The sequence below is a fragment of the Sciurus vulgaris genome (assembly GCF_902686455.1).
Source record: "Sciurus vulgaris genome assembly, chromosome: 12".
Taxonomy (NCBI): Eukaryota; Metazoa; Chordata; class Mammalia; order Rodentia; family Sciuridae; genus Sciurus; species Sciurus vulgaris.
The window spans coordinates 32,916,273-32,941,854 of NC_136473.1; positions in this window are offsets into that span (position 1 = coordinate 32,916,273).

Genomic DNA, 25,582 nt, shown 5'->3' on the forward strand with positions numbered 1-25,582 from the left:
CTCAGCAGCAGTACCTGAAGAGATTCTCTTTCATCATGCTGAGAACCTGAGACTCAGCAAGTAGCTTGCTGAGATCACACAGCTCACAGCCAGCTGCTGGCACCTGGACTTCTTTCTGAGACCTGGCTTTGGAACACTCGGCTTCAGTGCACAGAACTTCTCATGGGTGCATGTTTATGTCCCCACCTGAGCTGATGCGTAATAAATCCCAAAGGACTTAAAATTAGCATACTACAGTAACACAGCCACATCAATGTTTATAGTAGCTCAATTCACAATAGCTAGATTGTGGAACCAACCTACATGCCCTTCAACAGATGAATGGATAAAGAAACTGTGGTATATATATACAATGGAATATTATTCAGCCACAAAAAATATTATGGCATTTGCAGGTAAATGGATGGAATTAGAGAATATCATGCTAAGTGAAATAAGCCAATCCCAAAAAACCTAAGGCCAAATATTTTCCCTGATAAATGGATTGTGATATATAATGGGGTTGGGCAGCTGGGGGGTAAGAGGAGAATGGATGAACTTTAGATTATATAGAAGGAAATGGGAGGGAGGGGATATGAAAAAGTGTGTTTCATTTTTAACAGAATAAGCTCAGCTTCGATACCTCTTTCATTTACTAGTTGTTAGAAATACACCATAATTACACAAGAATTAGTTTAAAATTGTTATGGACAGACCATTTGAACACAACTGTGAAGTTTCAAGAGCTCTGGAGCCCAAAATCAAGTATTTAAGTCCCACTTTACTTCAAAATAGATGATTCTGAAATTCTTTGATGAGTAAGTATCAAAAGAACAAACCATGTATTTTTCAAGTCTAATCAGAGATCTTTGGGACACAAAGAGAATGCGTGAAAAGGAAAATAAGAGAAGCTGAAGAACAAAACACAAGTGAGGAAAGGTATGGATGTATATGTAAAAGGAAGAAAACATAAACATTAACCAAACCAACAAATCCAGCTTCATGACATACATCCCATGCTTGTATAAATATATCAAGATAGATTCTTCCATGTATAAGTAAAAAATAAATAAATAAATAAAGAGTACAAACAAAAAACTGGAAGAGTTACAAAAGGAAATTATGAAAGTTATGAAACAATGAAAAGGAGGATCATTCCCCTCTAAACTCCTGTGCACAGCAAAAAGAGCAAGGCTGGTGGTGCAAAGAAGCCACATGTGGGCACAGAGGCTCACACCTAACGTGCTGCTGCACAGGCAGCTCATGCTCAGATGATGCAGCTGGTTTTCCACTTTCACAAGTTCTAGAAATATGTACTATGATAGTGTAAGCTTGGAAGACCCAGTACATTCACTTTTAAATTTTTTACTGAAAATCTTTACTTGCAAAGTACATTAGAGGCTTTCTGAATTCTAATCTGCACATCTGTTTGCAGAAGTGCTGTGTAAATTAATGAACACAGTTGACGTACTTACTACCACTATCAAAAGGGAGGCTGTGCTAGTCACTAGATGTAGACTGCTTGATCCTAATGCTATTTACTGGGGTCTCAGCAAGTATCAAAATACAAATTACTGCCCAACATAACAGTGCCTTGTTGTTTTTTTTTAGTGTTTCCATTAAGTAACAACTTCTAAAGAATAACCAAAAGAGCATACATAATTTGAAACTCATTTTGACAATTAAAAAACTAAAATTGCACACCCATTCTTCCAAATTCTCTCTGACTGATGAATTTCTCCCAGATGTAAAGAGCTGTGCCCTTACTTCTGCAGAGTGTCCACTACAAATTCCACAGGTCCATTTGTTCAACATTTCCTCTTATTCAACAATTATTTGTATTGCATATGTACTGTGTACCAGATATATTCTAGGTGCTAAGTAGTGCAAATAGTAATGGCTGTAATTTAAAAAAAAAATTCTCATCCAAATTTCTTCATCTTCTATGAGACTATATTGTTTTTATAATTTAAAAACAAATTAGTAAGAATTCACTTTTAATATTTCTCCATAGTATGTATAAAGTTAATTCACTGCACATCCTAGAAATCTGAAAAACACTGCTTATTGTCTGACATTGCCACAAATTGATGTTTATCATTAATCTTCAAATTCTTATTGGATGTGGTGGCACATGCCTCTAATCCCTGAAACTTGGGAGGCTGAGGCAGGAGGATTGAAAGATTCAGGCAAGCCTTGGCGTCTTAATGAGATCCTATCTTATAATAAAAAATAACAAAAAGGGCTGGGGGTATAACTTAGTGGTAAAAAAGGCCCTGGGTTCAATCCTCAGCACCAAAACAAAACAAAAAAAAATTCCTAAGTTTTTCCACTGAAAATTCTTGCTAAGGATAGTGATATAGTTCTACTTTTAAATTAAAAAAAAAATGGTGACATAAGTGTGTGACACTGGAAACTCCCACTTGAGTGCAATTATAGTAATTGCTGCAGTGAGTACAAAGTTTCTGAAACAAATTGGCTCAAAGTGAGATGGAACAGAGAAGCCATGATACTCATGTCTTCACATAGGACACCCAGTAACTGCAGGCTTAGACATGATGCCCTTCCCTCTACTCAGCACCCAGCAGACATTGGATGAAAAAGAGTGTATGCGAGTCATTTCTTAATTAAGATCTAGGGGAAAAACAAACACACATATGTACACATGTATATGTACAAATAAATATGAAGTAAATATTAGTCTAAAATATTATCACAATGACTAATTTTATAAACTACTTAATGCCTTTGGCTATAGGCAATTAGAGAAAAAATTGTGAATAAATAAAGAGAAAGAAGGAAGAAAGACCCAATGAAACTTTACTGGTCTCTTCTGGATAGAGATGGCACACCTGATTAATATTTAATATGAGCATGTATTGAAAGATTACTCACTCTGGTTAGTCTCTATTACAAGAGGTTTACCTAAATCATTTCACTGAGTCCTCACACCACATTATTGATGCTGCAGATGGTGGAGGCCTCAGTGTGGACCCTGCTGGGGAAATAGCAATCAACATGGAGTTGTGTGGGTACTGACAGGTGTGCTGGTGCTACAGAAGGAAGGGACAGATGGAGAGGGCTTGATAAAAGCCCTCTTAACAAAAGCTCTCAATTTTAATTACCTGAGTTTCTGGATTTAGTTGGAACACACATACACACACACACACAGGTGAACAAGGACCCACCTCCAGAATATTTTTCAGCTAAATGTAGAGAAGCTATTGTTCTTTCATGAAGTAGGCAGGCTCATTACCATCATAAAACATTAAAATGTTTTGGATTAGCACCTGCTGGAAGGAGTAAATCATCAAATAACTAGTAACATAACATTTGTTAAAGTACAAAAAATTCTTGTGACAGGTGATACTTCCATACACATCAAAACTATTACAACAAGGGCTAGGGTTGTGGCTCAGTGGTAAAGTGCTTGCCTAGCATGTATGAGGCACTGAGTTTGATTCTCAGCACCACATATAAATAAATGAATACAATAAAGTTCTGTCAACATCTAAAAAAAACTAAAAAAAAAAAAACTATTATAACAATATGCAGCTGTGTTTTACCTACAGTCACTCTGTAACAAAACCCATGTAAGGTACATCACAATCTAAAGCAAAAGTTCTTCTTTCAAAAAGACTCCTTTGAATTCTTATTCCAGTAGAGACCAGTCAACAACATGCAGTTATTATTTAAAGCAGAAAGCATAGCCACTTAGCACACTTAATGCCACTATGTCCTGAGTCATCTACCAGCACCAGCCTCTGGAATCAGCTCTTCGGGCAGCCAAGCAGCTCTTAGAGGAGGTATGGGACTACAATCAGAATCCAACACACTGCCTTGAACAGTGAACTATTTACATCTTAACAGCTAGCTCCAGAGGACTACAAAATGGATAAAGAAATTCCTTATCCAATTTATTTAACCTTAAAAGTATGCTCATTTCAGTTTCTTACAGACACATATTTCTTACTAATGCCAACTTTTGAAAATACATGTCTGTAAAAGGGGTACATGATGGTGGTGTGTGAGAAAAACCAATCCAGTCAAATCCGTGGAATATCCATACATAATGTGGTGCGAATGGGGAAGGGCCAGAGAAAATCGAGATGAATATTTTAAGTCTGGAGGAGATGGATGCAGAGATAAATCCCAGCAGGGCAGATCAAAAAGAGACAGAAAGACACCAAGGCCTATATAAGAAGGAATGGAGACATGGACCAACAGACAACAAAGGGGGACACCTAAGAGTCTTGTAACAAACCTGAGTCATACCAATCTTGATTTAGAATGTCCTTGTTCAAAATGTTGCCAAACTCAAGAGAGTCAATACTCAGCCCTCCACATCCTAAAAATGTTGCCCAGCAGGTTAACAGGTACCAGAAGCAGCAGAATTAAAGGTTTTGAGAAAATCATCGAATTCCTTGGAACTCTTCCAGTACTGACATTTTTCAAGTCAGGAAACCAGAACCTGGGATCTCATTTCTGTAGCCTCCTCCCCTACATCCCTGTCAGGGAACCACTTTACTTTCTATGAGATTGCCTCTGCTCTGAATGATCTGCAAAGCCCTTGACCCTCCTCTACCACCAGAGTGGCTACTTCAGGTCTCAAATCTTCCAGGGAGTCGTCCTCACTGCTCCCCACCAAGGATGGCCTGGGTTCCTTACCTTAGGTCACTGAACTGTCTATTTTGGCTGCTTATCTCTGTGATCTTCCATCTAAACTGATGCTATGGGTAGGAATGGGTTTTATACATTTCTATAGGTTTAATGTTGAGGGCCATCTTGGACAGATGGTGCCTGGCAGTGAGCCAAAGGGCGCTGGCTGTAAATAAGGAAGCACCCAAAAGGCTGGTTTGCTGTCACTAGTTCCTTGGAGACTTATGACATGTTAATGCCAGGCTCAAGGATTGGCTATCTAATATTATGCCGCGTGTGGACAGCTCGTGATTTAGATAGTTTTATGCTGGCATTCCCATGCATGCTGTCCTGCGTGAGAAAAAGCTTTGTTATGACTGGCTGATAAGCTAGGAGTGGGGGAGAGGGGAGGAGAGGAAGGAGAGAGAGAGAGAGAGACAGAGAGAGAGAAGAAAGCAGGAGACAGAGAAACAGGAAGGACACAATACATCTCATCAAACTAAAGATTAGTGGTGTCTCCTTTCTCCACACCGGTTCCACTGGATGGAACAGTTTAACACTAAATGCAGTAGGATAAAATAAATATTTATGAATCAATTCATTGACAGTGAAAGGAAGGCCTAAGATTAGAACCAGTTACCCAGCTCTGGTCCCCAGGTCTTGTTTCAAGCCCAAGGCACATTAAATACCAAGTAGCATGTGATATTCAAGAAGAAATCTTAAAAGATCTAAAATTATTCTAACCCAATTTAAAACATATTCCAAACATAATTCCAAAATAATTCCTTCCTTCTCTGTTCCTGTGGTTCTTCATACCAGACACTTTTGTGAAAACAAATAAACAAAAAAACCCCACTCTCATGTAAGTGTGCCCTATTATGTAACAGGGACATAGAAAGCACTGTTCCCAATCTAGCCAGTGATAAACTAGACTCTTACACTATATGATTGACAATTCTTATAATTTTATCCTAGGGAGAACAATTGCAGAGAAGATTTTTATTCATATCAGAATTTGATCCTTTTCATCAGTAATATAATAGATGGCACTAATTTCTCTGGGTTAAATATATATTCCTGTGAACAGAATATGTTTTTCTTTAGCTTTGTTTTACTGAATTCACAGAGCCAACCCAGAGGAATATTACAATCAAATGAAAAATTATTTTACCAATTTAAAGACTGATTTATTTTCTTCAGTAAGAATAAATAAAAGTTTTTCCAATTTTAATAAATTCCATTTTATTGATCTTAAAATTCTATCTTTTCACGGCATAGGGTTGATAGGAAAAACCTAAATATTTATTGAAGTTTGGGGCTTTTCCATGGAACTTGTGTTTGCACTTGTTTGTAGATGGCACTGACCATTTTATTTGCACATTAATCTGTGTGGTGCAAAGGTCTCCTATGAGTCCCGACAAGAGAAAACATTAATTTTTCTGATTAGGAAAAGTTGTTTTACTAGACTTTTCCATAACATATTTCATGTTAATATTAAACTTACAAGAAAGTATCATATTAATAACTGTAACAATCAAGGACTTGGACATTTATGGTTGCTTAAATCCAACATACATATTAGTCTTTTAATACTATTTCATTTGTTCTAATTTTGAAAGCAATGCAAGTTTACATTAGAAAGTACAGAAAAATTCATTGTACTAAGAAATATATATTTATGGAAATATTGGTGTCTTTCACTTTTAATTCATGCACATTTATAAAACCTATATATACTTGTATAGCCTAATTTCTTCATTGACATTGTATAATTGGTACTTTTCTGTATTATACTTATTATGGCCTCATACTATTTAAATGTATAGATGTGTACAATTTATTATCCTTTATTGTACACTTAGTTTGTTTCTATATTTCATATAGTTGTTTATAGGCTTATATGTGTTGTTACCTAAATGTTAATTCTCATAAGTAACACTAAGAGCCTAGTAAGTTGTGGGGAAACCAGAAGTAACTCTGAAAGGATGTCAGCCCACTTGCCCTTCCCTTCAGTGCCTTTCTCTCCTCGCACTCTGGAGCCCTCAGGATGCCAGAAGATGCCTTTCATTCTGAGTTCACTAAAGGTGAAAAGATGGCCCATGTAAGTCTCTATTTTCCAGGATGAAGCTGGTGGAGTTCAGTGGGTAGCTGCAGAAGGGATATGCACCTGTGCTTTCCCTGCAGGCCCATTAAGGCACTCTCCAGTGAATGCTTCAGTAGATTGGAGGTAGACAGGAGTGTGAGGCCAAGTTTCCCCTTGTCTTTGCATTAGGAAAGCACAGTTGATATTGCTAGGAAATCTGTACCCCAGGGGCCTTGTTCCTTAAACTAAATGTGGTGGGAATTTGCTATTTTTTTTCTGATAGCACCCCAGTCCAGAAAGAAAACATCTAACCCACAGAGAGTCAGTGAATACACAGTTAACTCTACCTCCATGCACCCAGCCAGAGTGGAATCAGAAAAACAGTCCATAGTCTCCAGCCTGGACTTCTGGACTGGCTGGTTCACTCATTTGTCCCAGGATGAAAGGGTTGTCATGGGAGCCCAGAGATGTGTCCTTGTCCTCTCAGGGTGTCAGAAAACTGAAGTGCCACCCCCACCTCTCCATGGACTCTCAGCTGCTGCCTGAAAATACTGTTCAACTGTAGCCTCACAAATTTCTACTTTTGTTGTTAAAAGCTGAAAGCATCTTTCTTTCTTCGTTTTTTTCTAGTATAATCTGAATCCTCCCTGATGAAAATGGATATCTTTGGAAAAACAGGAGCTAGGTTCTGTAAATACAAACACAAATACAAAAGAGAAGGGTATATTAACACACTTCAAAATATTATTGCTCTAGATAGCCTTTGATAGAGTAGACTATTTTTTTAAAAATGAGAAATGGGTTTTATCTTACAGGAATAAAGTAAAAAGAAGGAAGAAAGGCATGGGAAGATTAATTTTATCATTCTTTATTATAATCCAAAGGTAGAAAAAACTCAAATGTTTAACAAATTTATGTTATAACATTTAATGGTATTAGGTGTCATTCATTGATATGGAAAGATATCCATGAAAATATTGTGGAATGAATGCAAGTTGTAATGCAATATATGGTTGTTTCAAATCTCGATTTAACAGAAAAGAAATCCTTCTTCGTGTTGGTACATGCTTATATAGCAGCTGTGGAGAGATGTACCATCTCTTAACTTCAAATAGTTGAGATGGATTAAAAGGGATGCTGCATAAGAATTTTTGAATAGGGAGACATTTTTCTGGTTTAACTTCAAGAAAGTAAGCCCCCTATTATTTTGCCCATTATGATGGATATGTTTCTTTTATAATATCAAAATCAATTAGAGAAATACCACCATTGCACTGATATTCTGGGGCATAAATTTTATGCACATTTTTATTTCTGTAGGATGGATTCCTAGAAATAAAAATACTGACTGCAGAATTATGAATATTTGGTAGCTATTAATATATTTTGCTCAAAGCAGTCATGTTTGACACATTCTTATCTGACTCTCTTGCCTAATATTCTGTCATTTTTAGAGTTAGAATTCTAATTCTGTTTACTGTTTAGTTCCCTCTGTGGTTTGCACTTAGGCACCTGTTTCTGGAAGCTGATATGGTATCATATCAGATGGCTCCTGCCTAGGGCATTGATTATTCTTAATTTGCTATGAATCCATCTTTTTCCTCTGGAATACCCAGTCATCATCTTTTATTTATTTTTTCCTGCTGTAGAATTGCACACAATATTACATTATTAATCTCTCATCTTCTTCAGTTTTGCTTTCTATTTTATTTATCTTCTCAGTCAAATTTTGTGTTTATTCTTCCTTTCTAGTGCTTTATTTCTAGATCATTAATTTTTCCTTTTATCTTCATTATTTCCAGTTTTCCCCTTATTCAGTTTACTTTTTATTAAAAGTCTTAAAATGAACAATGAGCTCTATCATTTTGGTCATTCTTTCTTAATGAAGGTATGGAAGGGTATAATCTTGTCTTCATGTGTGTGGGGGGGGCATGTGGGTGTGTGTTGCTAGGGATCAAATCCAAAACCTGGCACATACTAGGCAAGTGCTCTAACACAGACCTCCATTCCTAGTTCTTTTTTACATTTTATTTTGAGACAAGGTCTCACTAAGTTGCTGAGACTGCCCTCCAACAAGCCATTTTCCTCCTTCAAATTCCCAAGTAGCTGGGATTACAAGTGTGCACCTTGTGCCTAGCTATAATCTTGTCTTTGACTGCAAATTGTCTTCATATCATTGAGTTTGGGGTTGGAAGTTCCTCTTTCCTTGCTTTCTAGGTTGTATGTAATTTTAATTGCAGTCACTAATTTCAGTTTCTGTGCTTGATCAGGTGTACTGAGCTACTTTTCTGGAAGTGTCCCCTGGAGGAGGGCAAACTCTCAGGAGAACATGCTTCCTGATTCTACTCACACACAGTGCATAACTGAGTCATGCTGTGGAGTCTGGAAAGTCGCAAGTGCTCTGATGGTAGGGTAGGAGGGAGCTCAGGGTATGGGACTGGCCTTTTAATTGTCAGGATGATTTTCCTTCCTGCTTGGATGTTGATTACATGTTCAATTCTGTAAAATTCATTGAGCTGTTCACTTAAGATTTATGCACTTACCTTTCCTAATTTTATCTTTTCAGAGAAAGTTCAAAACCGGGAGCCTAACAGAACAGCTAACAAACGTATTTTATTTTGAACTTTGAGGCTTTGGAAGCATTGCTCAGTGCTGGTGATCAGTCTGCCTCTTGGAAACTGCTGTGTAGCCTGCAATGCTGCAGGTGTGGGATGCAATGTGTAATCTCCCCTTTGTAGCTTGTTCACAGTTTGCTGAGGCCAGAGATCATTCATTGCATATAGATATGTGGAAATTCCCAGCTGTTTGTTTTATTCAAATCAATATTTCTTGAAATATTCTGTAAAACAATACTGAGTGAATATATTTCTGGCCAGTTTGTACAGGAACCTGTGTGTGTTACTCAATCTGAACATGACTGCATTGGGATGCCTCCACCTGCCTTTTGATTCTGTTTGCTGTTAATGCTTAGCAATTTTAGAGTCACGTCATCTTCATGCTGGCTTGGGAAGGGGACTTTGGGAATGATGGCATCACTTCTGCTTTCTTATGGGCTGTTATGCACAATGAAGGCCACATGAATGATGTCTGAAACTTGTCTAGATCTCAGCACGAATAGACACCCACAGCCCGAGTCATGTGGAGCACTGTCTTCCTTTTCAGCAAATTTATAATGTACTTTTGTTTTTGCTGTCCTGCTGGTTTGATATTTGATTTTCATTTTCTTTCTTGGTTTACAAGTACAAACTTTCAAAATGCAAATATACAGTGAAGCATGTTGGCAGAATATAATACAAAATATTGCTTAGACAAACAATTGTCTAACATTTGGAAGGATAAAGGAATGTACTTTTAGAAATTGTGCATGCAATTTGTAATTGAGAGCTACAGGTTGGGATTACTCTGCAACTTGTTTTTGTGATAGATTTACTTAATTCCCTTGTACAGAGAGAATAATGAAGCTTAGATTCTTGATGAGTTTTGAACGACATTAAACAATAGTGGTCCTTGTGATAACTGATTTTTTCACCTAATGATTGAAATAGTTGCAGTTCCTCATGCTAAGTCAAACATGTGGCAAAAGTGTTTTCTGATAATGTTATGTCAGTACATCACGTGATCTGTACAAGATGGATATCATCTGTCTCTTGAAATTTGCAAATTTGATGAGAGAAAATTTTCTTGAAATATACAGATATTACATATACAGATAAAACAATATAATGAAGATATTAAAATCAAGGTATACATTTTTACAAATTTGCACATATATCTTTTTTTTTAAATTTACCTTTGTGAATTTTGGGAAAGGATATATTTTAAGTTTCTTGATTATATTTCTCCATTTTTGTTGATTCTATTAATGTTTTTGAAAGGCTATTAATGATCTTTTGTGTTAATTAATTAAGATCTATAAATTGCAAATACTTCCTACAATGTATTAGTTTGGAAAAGAATTATAAAGTAATTTCTCAGAATAGTAGCTAAATTAATAAACCATTTTGATTTTCCAATATAAGAAAGATCTTCCCTACCCAATATTATATCATTATCCACTTAATCATTATCTGCTTCTTTTATAAACCCATCCCACTTGCCACATGGTTTGTGTGTGTGTAGCATGTTTATATGATTTGAAGAACGTGCATGCAGCCTCATAGTATCCCTAGTATTTTTTTTTTCATTTCTATGCCTCATTTAAACCTTAAACTTCATCATATGCAGTAAGGCTTAGAGACTTAGAGATCAGTACGTATCATTTTTATATTGTATTTATTATTTGTATTACTTATATTAATTGTATTATTCTATAGAGTACTTGTAATAAATAGATAAATCTATAGAAATGATGAAACTGGGGCATAGATGAATTCTGTTGGCAAAATTAATGAGATTTAACTCAAAAACTTTAGAATAGTTGCAGTTTTATTATTTTTACAGACTGATAAATGGGAAGTTCAGTATTCTGAAATATGTTCATGTAAATCATGATACATTTTAAATGTTTTGAGCATTATAAGGTTCAGAGCTAATTCTTATTTTTTAATTTTTTTTATTTTTTAAAGATTTTTTCATACATGTATATAGGGTAATAATGTCTGTCTCAATCTATCATCCTTCCTGTCCCTGTCTGCCCTACTTCTCTTCTGCCTCCCCTTTGTAAAATCCAAAGTTCCCTCATTCTTCCCTACACACTATGTATCAGCATCTGCTTATCAGAGAAAACATTTGACTTTTGATTATTTGGGATTGGCTTATTTCACTTAGCATGATCTTCTCCAGTTCCATTCATTTACCTGCAAATGCCATAATTTCATTCTTCTTTAAAGCTGAGTAATATTCCATTGTGTATATGTACCACATTTTTTTATCCATTCATCTGTTGAAGGGCATCTAGGTTGGTTCCATAGCGTTGCTATTGTGAATTGAGCTGCTATAAACATTGATGTGGCTGCATCACCGTAGTATGCTGATTTTAAGTCCTTTGGGTATAGGCCAAGGAATGGGATACCTGGGTCAAATTGTGGTTCCATTCCAGGTTTTCTGAGGAATCTCCATACTGCTTTCCAAAGTGGTTGCACCAATTTGAAGTCCCACAAGGAATGTATGAGTGTACCTTTTTCCCCATATCCTTGCCAACACTTATTGTGGTGTTGGGGATTGAAGCCAGGGCCTTGTGCATGTGAGGCAGGCACTCTACCTATTGAGCTATATCCCCAGCTCTGAAAAGCTAATTCATATTATTAAGCCTCTTATTGCTCCTAAAATGTAAGTTTTGATGTAGTCAGAAAAATTTAATCAAAAACATTTCTTTGCAGTAAAATATTGCCATTACAATTTTGTTGATGCAGAGAGCAAGAATTTGAATATTTCTGCACATTGAAATTTGTCATGACTAATGAGTACTACTGCATCAACTAGAGCTGTGCTGTTCTCCTATTTCTTTATAGTATTTGTTCTGTTTTTTTTTTTTTTTTTTCTTAACAAATTTTTAGCCTTGGAATAACTTTGATTTTAAAGCATTGTATTTTAACGTACTTTCCAGATACATTCAGAACTGAGCTTTAAAACTGAGAATCGCAGTAAACTCAGCAAATTATCCCATTTCTATCCATTAGTGTTTTGCTTCAAAGGTGAGAAAGTACTTCTTAGTCATCTTTCTTAATCTATTTTTAGATTCGAAAGCATTTAAAAGCATTTTGAATAATATAAAAGCACCTTAATATGTTATTTACCAATTAATATGCAAATTTTTAAAATTAATATCAATAGAATATATTTTTAACTGCTATGAATTAGACAATTATGAATCTGGGAAGATGTGGCTTCAATCCTTTAAAGTAAGGCAAGCTTTAAAATGAAGTCTGTTGATTTCTAAATATTTAGACCACTAGTTTTGTCAACATTGGCCCTGTGCCTCTAGGTGAGAGGCTTCTGAAAGGGGTTTTTATGACATAATGTGGTACCTGTGTGTTCGAACAGTTGCTAATGGATGTGTTCCTCATCATCATTGCTGGAGGACAGGAGGCCCTTTCTGCCATATGCTTTTCACAGTGTTAGAGGGAATGAATAACTCTGGGAAGTTATCTGTAAATCAAAAGCAGTAACATGAAATTGTGGGTCAGTGACAGAAAGATGTTTGCTGTGATTTCAGGGGCCTGGATGCTCTTAGCAAGAAAGCTAAGACTCCCTTGCTCACCTGCCCATTGAGTCAGTGAGCCTGAGTCTGCAAGACCTCATTGGCTACTTCCACCTGCCCGATGAGCACTTGGAGCATGAGGACAAGGAGAACTGTTTGTATGCCCTGAAGAATCAGCAGAACCTCTTCCAGGAAGAGGTGAGTCTACCCATTTCTTCTTTGTTTTCTTAATGGTGGGATTTGTTTTTACATGTTCATATAAGCACAAGAACTCCTTGGTGGGGAAAATTCTCCTTTAGTTCTTCATCTTTACACTTTGAGGTAGAGGGCAACAAGTATGTGCTGGGAAACAAGCCTGGGAGGTACATGGTCATTACTTTTATTTCTCTTCAATAAGTGTTAATTGTACAGGATGAAACTTGCCGCTCCTCTGGGGAAGGGACATGTACTGTCATCTCAGCCCTCACCTGGCCATTTGTGAGCACTGTGATTTGCTTCAGGTTGATTACATAAATAACAGAATCTTAAATAAAATAGAGACATTGGAAAGCGTTAGTGCTTTCTCACACATTGCAAGTGATAGTTCAGGGCAACAGGGGCTATGTGTGCAAAAGGGACCTGCACTGGAGATGGCCTGCACCCCCAGGAGGAGACTGAGTTCTGTGTTCCCTGTAGAAACAGGTCACCCCCAACCATTATTTTTACTGACATAAGTTGACTGTGGCTGATTTTATTTCACCAAATTTCCACTATTAAAGACTTTGTGAGCCATACTTTATAAACAGAACAAAAGAAGGACCAAGTGATAGGGCAAATCTTGATGCTGTGACACCCTGGTACCACATATTCCATAGCTTCAGGGGAAGCTATCAGGGTTGACAGGAAAACCTGGGGGTCAGCAAGACTGGAAGTTCTCCATGTTCCCTGGATGGGGAACATACATTTTTTATGACTAAAAACATGTTTTCAAAAGTATCTAAGGAAACAAATTTTGAGGATATTGTTGAGAACCCATAATCCCTAAAGTTGTTGAGTTTTAAAGCTGCTTTCTGATACCTTTGAAATTGACATGAATTTGTGAGTTTTTTTTTTGTTTGTTTGTTTGTTTTTTTTTTTTTACTACATGTGAGAAAGACATAATATAATGGAGACCACAAGGCATGAAAGCAAAGAAAATGTCAACATAAACTAGTAACACTGTAGACTCATGTATTGGGAGCTTTTAACACTACATATGCCAAATCATCTACTTTCCAGAAGAATTAAACCTAGATTTTAAATGTTGATTTAAATATTATTGACTTCATCTTGGATTAGGTTATCTTTGCATTCCTTCTTCAGTTTCTCATTTACGACAGTCTGGATAGGACCTAGAAATGTTTTTAGGTCCATGGCACCTCTTGAACTCTGCATGAAATAAAGCTAATTTGATTAGTCATTTCTTTATTACTTAAAACCTTGATCTAGGAACAATAATAAGAACATATTTTAAAATTTAGGTTGCTTCTTATGGAATTATGTAATAAAATTTTTATGGTATTTTTTTCTTTTTTATTGGTGCATTTTAGTTTTACTGAATGGTGGGATTTGTTTTTATATATTCATATATGCACAGAATTAAATAATATAATCTGGCCAGTATCAAGTCCCATTTCCCCCTTCCCTCTCCTCTTCCCTGTGCCTGGGTCCTTTCTTCTACTCTACTGATGTCACTTTGATTTTAATGAGTTCCTCCCCCCAATATTTCTTCATCCTCTTTAGCTCCCACATATTACAGAAAACATACTACCCTTGTCTTTCCAAATTGATTTATTTCACTTAATATAATTTTCTCAAGTTCCATCCATTTACCTGCAAATCACACACTCTCATTTTTCTGTATGGATAAATAAAACTCCATTGTGTGTATTTGTGTGTGTGTGTGTGACAGAGAGACAGAGAGAGAGACAGAGAGAGAGAGAGAGAGAGAGAGAAAGAGAGAGGGAATGTGTTTGTGTGTGTGTGTGTGTGTGTGTGTGTGTGGTTGTGTATGTGACATTTTCTTTATCCATTGATGAACACCTAGGCTGGTTACCTGGTTTGGCTATTATGAATTGTGCTGGGTTTATTATAGTGTGCTGACTCTGAATTTTTAGGGTAAATACTAAGTAGTGGTTTAACTGGGTCATAAATTGATTCTGTTCCTAGTCTTTTGGAAAACCTCTATGGTGACTTCCATGGTTATACTAATTGCTGATCCCACCTACAGTGTAAAACTGTTCATTTTTCTCTGAATTCTCTGCAGCATTTAATATTGATTGTATTTTTGATGGCTGCTATTCTAACTGGAGTGAGATGAAATCTCAGTGTAGTTTTGATTTGCATTTCCCTAATTGCTAATGATATTGAATTTTTTTATATATTTGTTGGTCTGTTTTGTTTCTTCCATTGAAAGAAGTCTGTTTAGTTCATTTGCATTTTTATTAATTGAAAATTGGGTTTATTAATTGCAAGTAATTGGGTTATTTGTTTGTTGGTGTCCTAAGTATTTTAGTTAACATATTCTGAATATTCATCCCCTAAGGTCCAGGTGGCAAAGATCTTCTATTCAGTAAGCTTTCTGTTGGAGACCGCTGCCCTGTAGGGCCCGCAGTGGTGGCTGTCCTCGCCCTAAGATGGCACCGAGAAGCCCAACTGCAAAGAAAAACAACTTTAAGGAGGTGCTTTCTATTGGCTGACTGATCTCCTCCGCACAGTGCTTAGCTCGTGATCAGTACATGACCTCATTACCCACCATTAAGTCTCCACAAGCCAAACGCCTGACCCGTTAAGGTGATTGGCTGTTATATCCCATAAAGCTGCGTACTTTGCGCGGTGGAGAGGAGCAAGCGAGGCAAGGAAGGCAAGGAAGGCAGGCAGGCAGGCAGGCAGGCAGGCAGCAGCTGCTGGACGAGAGAAGAGGAGAGGCCACGGCGGTGGCATGACGAGAGTGGAAGAAGGGAGAAGCGGCAGCTGCAGGAGAGAAGAAGGAGAGAGAGAGAGCTGCGTGACAAGAGAAGAAGAAGAAGAAGACGGCGGCAGTGGAGGAGGAGGAAGAACCAGGCACTCGGCTCAGAAGCTCTCCCATAAAAATAAAGACCTTAAAACTTCATTTGAGAGCTGAGTCTTCATTGTACTCGCTGGACGAGACAAGTGGTGCCGAAACCCGGGACCCCTCGCACCGCCACAAAAGAGGTAAGTAATATTCAGGTAAAACAGCTGTTAAACTAAACAAGTCAAGTAAAATAAGTTAAGAAAGGTTAAAGCAGTATACAGGAAGCTGGGTGAAGTAACCCCCAGTGGAGCTGGGTTGAAGAGGGCCCAGGGAAAGGGGGCTGGGTTAAGGAACCCCCAGTGGACTGGCCAGGTATTAAGATTTTGTGCGCTTGTTGTTTGTCAAGAGTTCATGTCTTTGGTTGTATTGTAGCGCTATTGTTTTTAGTTGTTTTAGTGTGGCTTAGCATTGTAGTGTGGTTAGCATTTAAAGCTTTAGAAAATGGGCAGCGAAACATCACAGATCAGAATGGAGGGTCCACTTAGAGACTTATTAAAAGCAAATGGAACACCTCTAAAAACAAAGACTGCGAGGCTTTTCCTCAGAACAACAGAGGAAGCTGCGCCATGGTTTTTAGATGAGGGACTCTTAAATATACCACAGTGGGATCACTTAGGAGAGGATCTAAGAAAGAGGGCGAAAGTAGAACCATTGCCGGTGGGCACGAGCACAATTTGGACATTGATTTGCAGGTGTTTAACTAACCCAAGGCCAACGTTTAAAGATATGCTAGAAAAAGGAGAAGACATTTTAGAGGAGAAAAAGAGGAACAGGAAAAAATTACACAAGGAATGCAAGGGCTAAACTTTAAGAGAGGAGGACCCCCAGGGTCATGTTTCTATTGTAAACAACAAGGACACTTTAAAAAACAATGTCCCCAGTTAAAACAGCAAGACAGACCCCAGAGAAGGCCTAAACCTGGAATCTGCCCAAGATGTAGAAAGGGATATCATTGGGCTAGTGAATGTAGATCTATGATAGATGTAGATGGTAACCCTATCCTTCCTCGTGGAAGTTCAAAAAACGAGGGATGGGGCCCACAACCCCAGGGCCCGGCACAAATGTATGGGGTGATTCAAAAAGTGGCCAGGACACATTATCCAGTGACAGGCCAAGGAGAGCAACACCAGGAAGTGCATGACTGGACCTCTGTTCTACCACCAGAGCAATACTAATGCTAGAAATAGGAGTACAAGTCATACCTGTTGACTTTAAGGGTCCCCTACCTGAGAACACCATGGGGCTATTATTAGGCAGAAGCTCCAGTGCACTCAATGCACTGGATTGATGATAGTTCCAGGAGTCGTAGATCAAGATTATACAGCAGAAATTAAAGTGCTTGCTTCATCAACTCAGGGCATTATTTCCATTTCTCCGGGAGACCGAATAGCTCAGCTTTGTATACTACCTAGTCTTCATGGCTCATTCCTGTCACAACAATGTTTTAGGGGAGATAAGGGTATGGGATCTACAGGTATTGATTTGGCCTGCCTTACTATGGAACTAAAAAACAGACTTTTGTTAGAATTAATTGTAAAAGGAAAAATTATAAATGGATTGTTAGACACGGGAGCAGACACAAGTATCATAGCAGAAAAAGACTGGTCAAAGGACTGGCCCACACAAAAGGCAAATCAAATATTGAGAGGATTAGGTATTGCCACAGAACCAAAAAAGAGCTCCATGTGGCTACAATGGAAAAGCCCAGAAGGTCAAGAAGGACTTTTCCAACCATATGTCTTAGAACAAATCCCGGTGACATTATGGGGTAGAGATATTTTAAATCAAATGGGGATGAAAATAACCACAGAAGGAATATACAGTGAACAAGCACAAAACATAATGAAAAAACAAGGGCACAAGTGGGGAAAGGGCTTAGGAATCAATGAACAAGGCTTAACGGAACCAATATCAATTAAACAAAAAGGTGATAGACAGGGATTGGGTTTTTCCTTGGGGCCACTGATGAAATAATTAAAATAAAATGGAATATAGAAAAACCTATCTGGGTCCCTCAGTGGCCCCTAAATACAGAAAAACTTAAAGCAGCCCAGGGATTAGTACAAGAACAATTAGAGGCAGGGCATATAAGGCCCTCCACATCACCTTGGAATAACCCAATATTTGTTATAAAAAAGAAATCAGGTAAATGGAGATTATTACATGACCTAAGAGCCATCAATGCCGTAATGCAATCCATGGGGCCAATTCAGTTGGGCCTACCAGTCTTATCAGCATTACCAAAGGACTGGAAATCAATAATATTAGATATAAAGGATTGTTTTTTCTCTATTCCTCTCCACCCTGATGACATAGAAAAGTTTGCTTTTACGGTCCCCTCTATTAATCATGGACAGCCTGATGCCAGATATGAATGGAAAGTCCTACCCCAAGGGATGGCCAATAGTCCAACCATATGTCAAATTTACATAACTAGTGCTTTAATACCAATCAGAAATAAGTACCCAGATATAATTATATACCATTATATGGATGATGTATTAATTTGCCACCCAGAACAAACAATACTAAATAAGGTATTTACTGATCTAATCAGTCATTTAAAGACAAGAGGACTTATTATAGCACCTGAAAAGATACAAAGACAACAAGTTCAAGAATTTTTAGGCACTAAAATAAACAGCACAATCATTACACCCCTAAAAACTTCTCTTAGACTCGACCATCTTAATACCTTAAACGATTTTCAAAGGTTATTAGGGGATATTAATTGGATAAGGCCTTACCTTAGATTAACTACTCAAGATTTAGGACCATTATTTAATATCTTAAAGGGAGATGCTCATCCTTCTTCACCCAGAAAACTTACAGAGGAGGCCAGAAAAACCCTAGATGTAGTACAAAAAAGACTAGACGAGGCACAGGTTGATCGTATAGATCTGTCGGCATCTCTATCACTCATAGTACTTCCAAATAAATTAGTCCCTACAGGAGTCCTCTGGCAACAAGGACCTTTAATGTGGATATATTTACCCTACTCTCCAGGAAAAGCAATAGTTTCTCATCCTGAAGCAATGGCACAAATAATATTCAAGGCATTGAAATCAGCCATCATAGTATTTGGAAAAACTCCAGACAAGATAATAACCCCACATAATTCAGAACAAGTTTCTTACTTAAGCAATAATAACAATGATTGGGCGATTCTTATGTTCACAACTGCTGCCCAATTTGACAATCATTATCCAAAACATCCATATATACAATTTTATCTAAGAAATCCTGTGATTCAAATAAAAATTACAAAAAGGGAACCTATAAGACAAGCAGTGGTAGTGTTTACTGATGGTTCCAATAATGGTACTGGAGCATATTTTCATAAAGACAAGGTATAAACATTTCTTTTTCCAAAGGTTTCCACACAGCAAATAGAATTATTAACAATAGAACAAACATTAAAAGATTTTCATAAAGTTCCTGTAAATATTCTGTTGGATAGCCATTATGCTGTTAATGCAGTTCAACAACTGGAAGATGCCTGTCTAATCAACAAAAATTCCACCATATCCAACATACTCTAAGCATTACAAAAACTCTTTTGGAGTAGAACAAAGCCATTCTACATAGGACATTTAAGAGTTCACACAGACTTGCCAGGTCCATTAACACAGGGCAATAATATAGCTGATCTAGCCACAAGGGATCCTCATGTTTTTTCTATAATAGAAGAAGCACAAAACTTCCATGGTAAATTACATGTAAATTCTAAAACCTTACAAATAAAATTCAATATAACCAAAGAACAAGCCCGAACCATTGTAAAAAACTGTAATAATTGTGTAACATACATAAATTCACCAAATAATAGCATAAATCCAAAAGGCCTATTGCCCAACCATCTATGGCACATAGATGTAACACATATTCCAGAGTTTGGAAATCTCCAATTTGTTCATGTAACTATTGATACCTACTCAGGGGTTATATTTGCTTCATTACATAGTGGAGAAAAAATAAAAACGTAATATCACATTGCTTACAGGCGTTTGTGACTTGGGGAAAGCCTAAACAATATAAGACAGACAATGGGCCTGCATATATTTCTGCATCATTTAAAAATTTCTTAAGTACCTTTGATATTTCCCATTCCACTGGAATTCCATACAATCCTATGGGACAAGGAATCATTGAAAGAGCCAATCAAACACTAAAGGCTGTTTTTTTTTTTTTTTATTGTAAACAAATGGGATACATGTTGTTTCTCTGTTTGTACATGGCGTAAAGGCATACCATTTGTGTAATCATAAATTTACATAGAGTAATGTTGTTTGATACATTCTGTTATTTTTTCCCTTCCCCCCACCCATCCCACCCCTCTTTTCCCTCTATACAGGGCTTCCTTCCTCCAAACTTGCCCCCCTCCCTAATGCTAACTCTAAGCCTAACACTAACCCTTCCCTCCCCCCATTATGTGTCATCATCCACTTATTAGCGATATCATTCGTCCTTTGGCTTTTTCAGATTGGCTTATCTCACTTAGCATGATATTCTCCATTTTCATCCATTTGCCTGCAAATGCCGTAATTTTATCATTCTTTATGGCTGAGTAATATTCCATTGTATATATATACCACAGCTTCTTTATCCACTCATCAATTGAAGGGCATCTAGGTTGGTTCCACAATCTGGCTATTGTGAATTGAGCAGCTATGAACATTGATGTGGCTGTATCTCTGTAGTATGCTGATTTTAAGTCCTTTGGGTATAGGCCAAGGAGTGGGATAGCTGGGTCAAATGGAGGGTCCATTCCAACATTTCAAAGGAATCTCCACACTGCTTTCCAGAGTGGCTGCACTAATTTGCAGCCCCACCAGCAATGTATGAGTGTACCTTTCTCCCCACATCCTCGTCAACACCTGGTGTTGCTCGTATTCTTGATAATCGCCATTCTAATTGGAGTGAGATGGAATCTTAGGGTGGTTTTGATTTGCATTTCTCTTATTACTAGAGATGTTGAACATTTTTCCATATGTTTGTTGATTGCTTGTAGATCTTCTTCTGTGAAGTTTCTATTCATTTCCTTAGCCCATTTGTGGATTGGATTATTTGTATTCTTGGAGTAGAGTTTTTTGAGTTCTTTATAGATTCTGGAGATTAGTGCTCTATCTGAAGTATGATTGGCAAAAATATTCTCCCACTCTGTAGGCTCTTTCCTCGCATTGCTGATAGTTTCCTTTGCTGAGAGAAAGCTTTTTAGTTTGAATCTATCCCAGTTGTTGATTCTTGCTTTTATTTCATGTGCTATGGGAGTCCTGTTGAGGAAGTCTGGTCCTAAGCCGACATGTTGAATATCTGGACCTACTTTTTCTTCTATAATCTGCAGGGTCTCTGGTATGATTCCGAGGTCCTTAATCCATTTTGAGTTTAGTTTCATGCATGGTGAGAGATATGGGTTTAGTTTCATTCTGTTGCCTATGGATTTCCAATTCTTCCAGCACCATTTGTTAAAGAGGCTATCTTTTCTCCATTGCATATTTTTGGCACCTTTATCTAGTATGAGAAAAATGTATTTATTTGGGTTTGTGTCTGTGTCCTCTATTCTGTACCATTGATCTACCTTTCTACCTTGGTACCAATACCTCGCCGTTTTTGTTACTATTGCTTTGTAGTAGACTTGAAGATCTGGTATTGCAATACCCCCTGTTTCACTCTTCCTGCTAAGGATTGCTTTAGCTATTCTGGGCTTCTTTTTTTTTTTTTTTTGGTTGTAATTTTATTTTATTTTATTGTATTTTTTTTAATTGTAAACAAATGGGATGCATGTTGTTTCTCTGTTTGTACATAGCACAAAGGCATACCATTTGTGTAATCATAAATTTACATAGAGTAATGTTGTTTGATTCATTCTGTTATTTTTTCCCTTCCCCCCACCCCTCCCACCCCTCTTTACCCTCTATACAGTCCTTCCTTCCTCCATACTTGCCCCCCTCCCTAACCCTAACTCTAACCCTAACACTAACCCTTCCCTCCCCCCCCATTATGTGTCATCCTCCACTTATTAGCGATATCATTCGTCCCTTGGCTTTTTGAGATTGGCTTATCTCACTTAGCATGATACTCTCCAATTTCATCCATTTGCCTGCAAATGCCATAATTTTATCATTCTTTATGGCTGAGTAATATTCCATTGTATATATATACCACAGTTTCTTTATCCACTCATCAATTGAAGGGCATCTAGGTTGGTTCCACAGTCTGGCTATTGTGAATTGAGCAGCTATGAACATTGATGTGGCTGTGTCTCTGTAGTATGCTGATTTTAAGTCCTTTGGGTATAGGCCAAGGAGTGGGATAGCTGGGTCAAATGGAGGGTCCATTCCGAGTTTTCTAAGGAATCTCCACACTGCTTTCCAGAGTGGCTGCACTAATTTGCAGCCCCACCAGCAATGTAAGAGTGTACCTTTCTCCCCACATCCTCGCCAACACCTGTTGTTGCTCGTATTCTTGATAATCGCCATTCTAATTGGGGTGAGATGGAATCTTAGGGTAGTTTTGATTTGCATTTCTCTTATTACTAGAGATGTTGAACATTTTTCCATATGTTTGTTGATTGCCTGTAGATCTTCTTCTGTGAAGTGTCAATTCATTTCCTTAGCCCATTTGTTGATTGGATTATTTGAATTCGTGGAGTAGAGTTTTTTGAGTTCTTTATAGATTCTGGAGATTAGTGCTCTATCTGAAGTATGATTGGCAAAGATATTCTCCCACTCTGTAGGCTCTTTCCTCGCATTGCTGATAGTTTCCTTTGCTGAGAGAAAGCTTTTTAGTTTGAATCTATCCCAGTGGTTGATTCTAGCTTTTATTTCTTGTGCTATGGGAGTCCTGTTAAGGAAGTCTGATCCTAGACCAACAAAGGTGAAGATTTGGACCTACTTTTTCTTCTATAAGATGCAGGGTCTCTGGTATGATTCCGAGGTCCTTAATCCATTTTGAGTTTAGTTTCGTGCATGGTGAGAGATATGGGTTTAGTTTCATTCTGTTGCCTATGGATTTCCAATTCTCCCAGCACCATTTGTTGAAGAGGCTATCTTTTCTCCATTGCATATTTTTGGCACCTTTGTCTAGTATGAGAAAATTGTATTTATTTGGGTATGTGTCCGTGTCCTCTATTCTGTACCATTGATCTACCTTTCTATTTTGGTACCAAACCATGCCGTTTTTGTTACTATTGCTTTGTAGTAGAGTTGAAGATCTGGTATTGCAATACCCCCTGTTTCACTCTTCCTGCTAAGGATTGCTTTAGCTATTCTGGGTTTCTTATTCTTCCAGATGAATTTCATGATTGCTTGCTCTATTTCTGTAAGGTACGTCATTGGGATTTTAATTGGAATTGCATTGAATTTCTATAGCACTTTAGGTAGTATGGCCATTTTGACAATATTAATTCTTCGTATCCAAGAACATGGAAGATCTTTCCATCTTCTAAGGTGTTCTTTAATTTCTTTCTTTAGTGTTGTATAGTTCTCATTGTAGAGGTCTTTCACCTCTTTTGTGAGATTGATTCCCAAGTATTTTATTTTTTTCGAGGCTATAGTGAACGGGGTAGTTTTCCTAATTTCTCTTTCCGAAGATTCATCACTTATGTATAAAAATGCGTTGGATTTATGGGCATTGATCTTGTAACCTGCTACTTTACTGAATTCACTTATGAGTTCTAAGAGTTTTCTGGTGGCATTTCCAGGTTCCTCTAAATATATAATCATGTCATCAGCGAACAGGGATAGTTTGAGTTCTTCTTTTCCAATTCGTATCCCTTTAATTTCTTTGGTTTGTCTAATTGCTCTGGCCAGAGTCTCAAGAACGATGTTGAATAGAAGTGGTGAAAGAGGGCATCCCTGCCTTGTTCCAGTTTTTAGGGGGAATGCTTTCAGTTTTTCACCATTTAGAATGATATTAGCCATGGGCTTAGCATAAATGGCCTTTACAATGTTAAGGAATGTTCCCACTATCCCTATTTTTTCTAGTGTTTTGAGCATGAAGGGGTGCTGTATTTTATCAAATGCTTTTTCTGCATCTATTGAAATAATCATGTGATTCTTGACTTTAAGTCTATTAATATGGTGAATTACGTTTATTGATTTCCTGATGTTGAAACAACCTTGCATACCTGGGATGAAGCCCACTTGATCATGGTGCACTATCTTTTTAATATGTTTTTGTATGCGATTTGCTAAAATTTTGTTGAGAATTTTTGCGTCGATGTTCATTAAGGATATTGGTCTGAAATTTTCTTTCCTTGATGAGTCTCTGTCTGGTTTAGGTATCAGTGTGATATTGGCTTCATAGAATGAGTTTGGGAGGGTTCCCTCCTCTTCTATTTTATGGAATACTTTGAGAAGTATTGGAATGAGCTCTTCTTTAAAGGTTTTGTAGAACTCGGCTGAGAACCCATCTGGTCCCGGACTTTTCTTTGTTGGAAGGCTTTTGATGACTTCTTCTATTTCAGTACTTGAAATTGGTCTATTTAAATTGTTTATGTCCTCCTCGTTCAGTTTAGGCAATTCATATGTCTCTAGAAACCTGTTGATGTCTTCGAAATTTTCTATTTTGTTGGAGTATAGATTTTCAAAATAGCTTCTAATTATGTTTTGTATTTCAATCCTGTCTGTTGTGATATTTCCTTGTTCATTCCGAATTTTAGTGATTTGGGTTTTCTCTCGTCATCTCTTTGTTAGTGTGGCTAAAGGTTCATCAATTTTGTTTATTTTTTCGAAGAACCAACTATTTATTTTGTCAATTTTTTGTATTGTTTCTTTTGTTTCAATTTCATTGATTTCAGCTCTGAGTTTAACTATTTCCTGTCTTCTACTACTTTGGTGTTGGTCTGTTCTTCTTTTTCTAGGGCTTTGAGCTGTAGCGTTAGGTCGTTTATTTGTTGAGTTTTACTTCTTTTATTAAATGCGCTCCATGAAATAAATTTCCCTCTAAGTACTGCTTTCATAGTGTCCCAGAGATTTTGATATGATGTTTCTTTGTTCTCATTTACCTCTAAGAATTTTTTAATTTCCTTCCTAATATCTTCTGTTATCCATTCGTCATATAATAGCATATTGTTTAATCTCCAGATGTTGGAATAGTTTCTGTGTTTTACTCTTTCATTTATTTCTAACTTCAATCCATTATGATCTGATAGAATACATGGTAGTGTCTCTATCTTCTTGTATTTGCTAACATTAGCTTTGTGGCATAATATATGGTCTATTTTAGAGAAGGATCCATGTGATGCTGAGAAGAAAGTGTATTCGCTCTTGGTTGGATGGTATATTCTATAAATGTCTGTTAAGTCTAAATTATTGATTGTGTTATTGAGATCTATGGTTTCTTTGTTCAATTTTTGTCTGGAAGATCTGTCCAGTGGTGAGAGAGGCGTGTTAAAATCACCTAGTATTATTGTGTTATGGTCTATTTGGTTTCTGAAATTGAGAAGGATTTGTTTGACATACATGGATGAGCCACTGTTTGGGGCATAGATGTTTATGATTGTTATATCTTGCTGATTTATGCTTCCCTTAAGCAGTATGAAATGACCTTCTTTATCCCTTCTGACTAACTTTGGCTTGAAGTCCACACTATCGGAAATGAGGATGGATACTCCAGCTTTTTTGCTGAGTCCATGCGCATGGTATGTTTTTCCCCATCCTTTCACCTT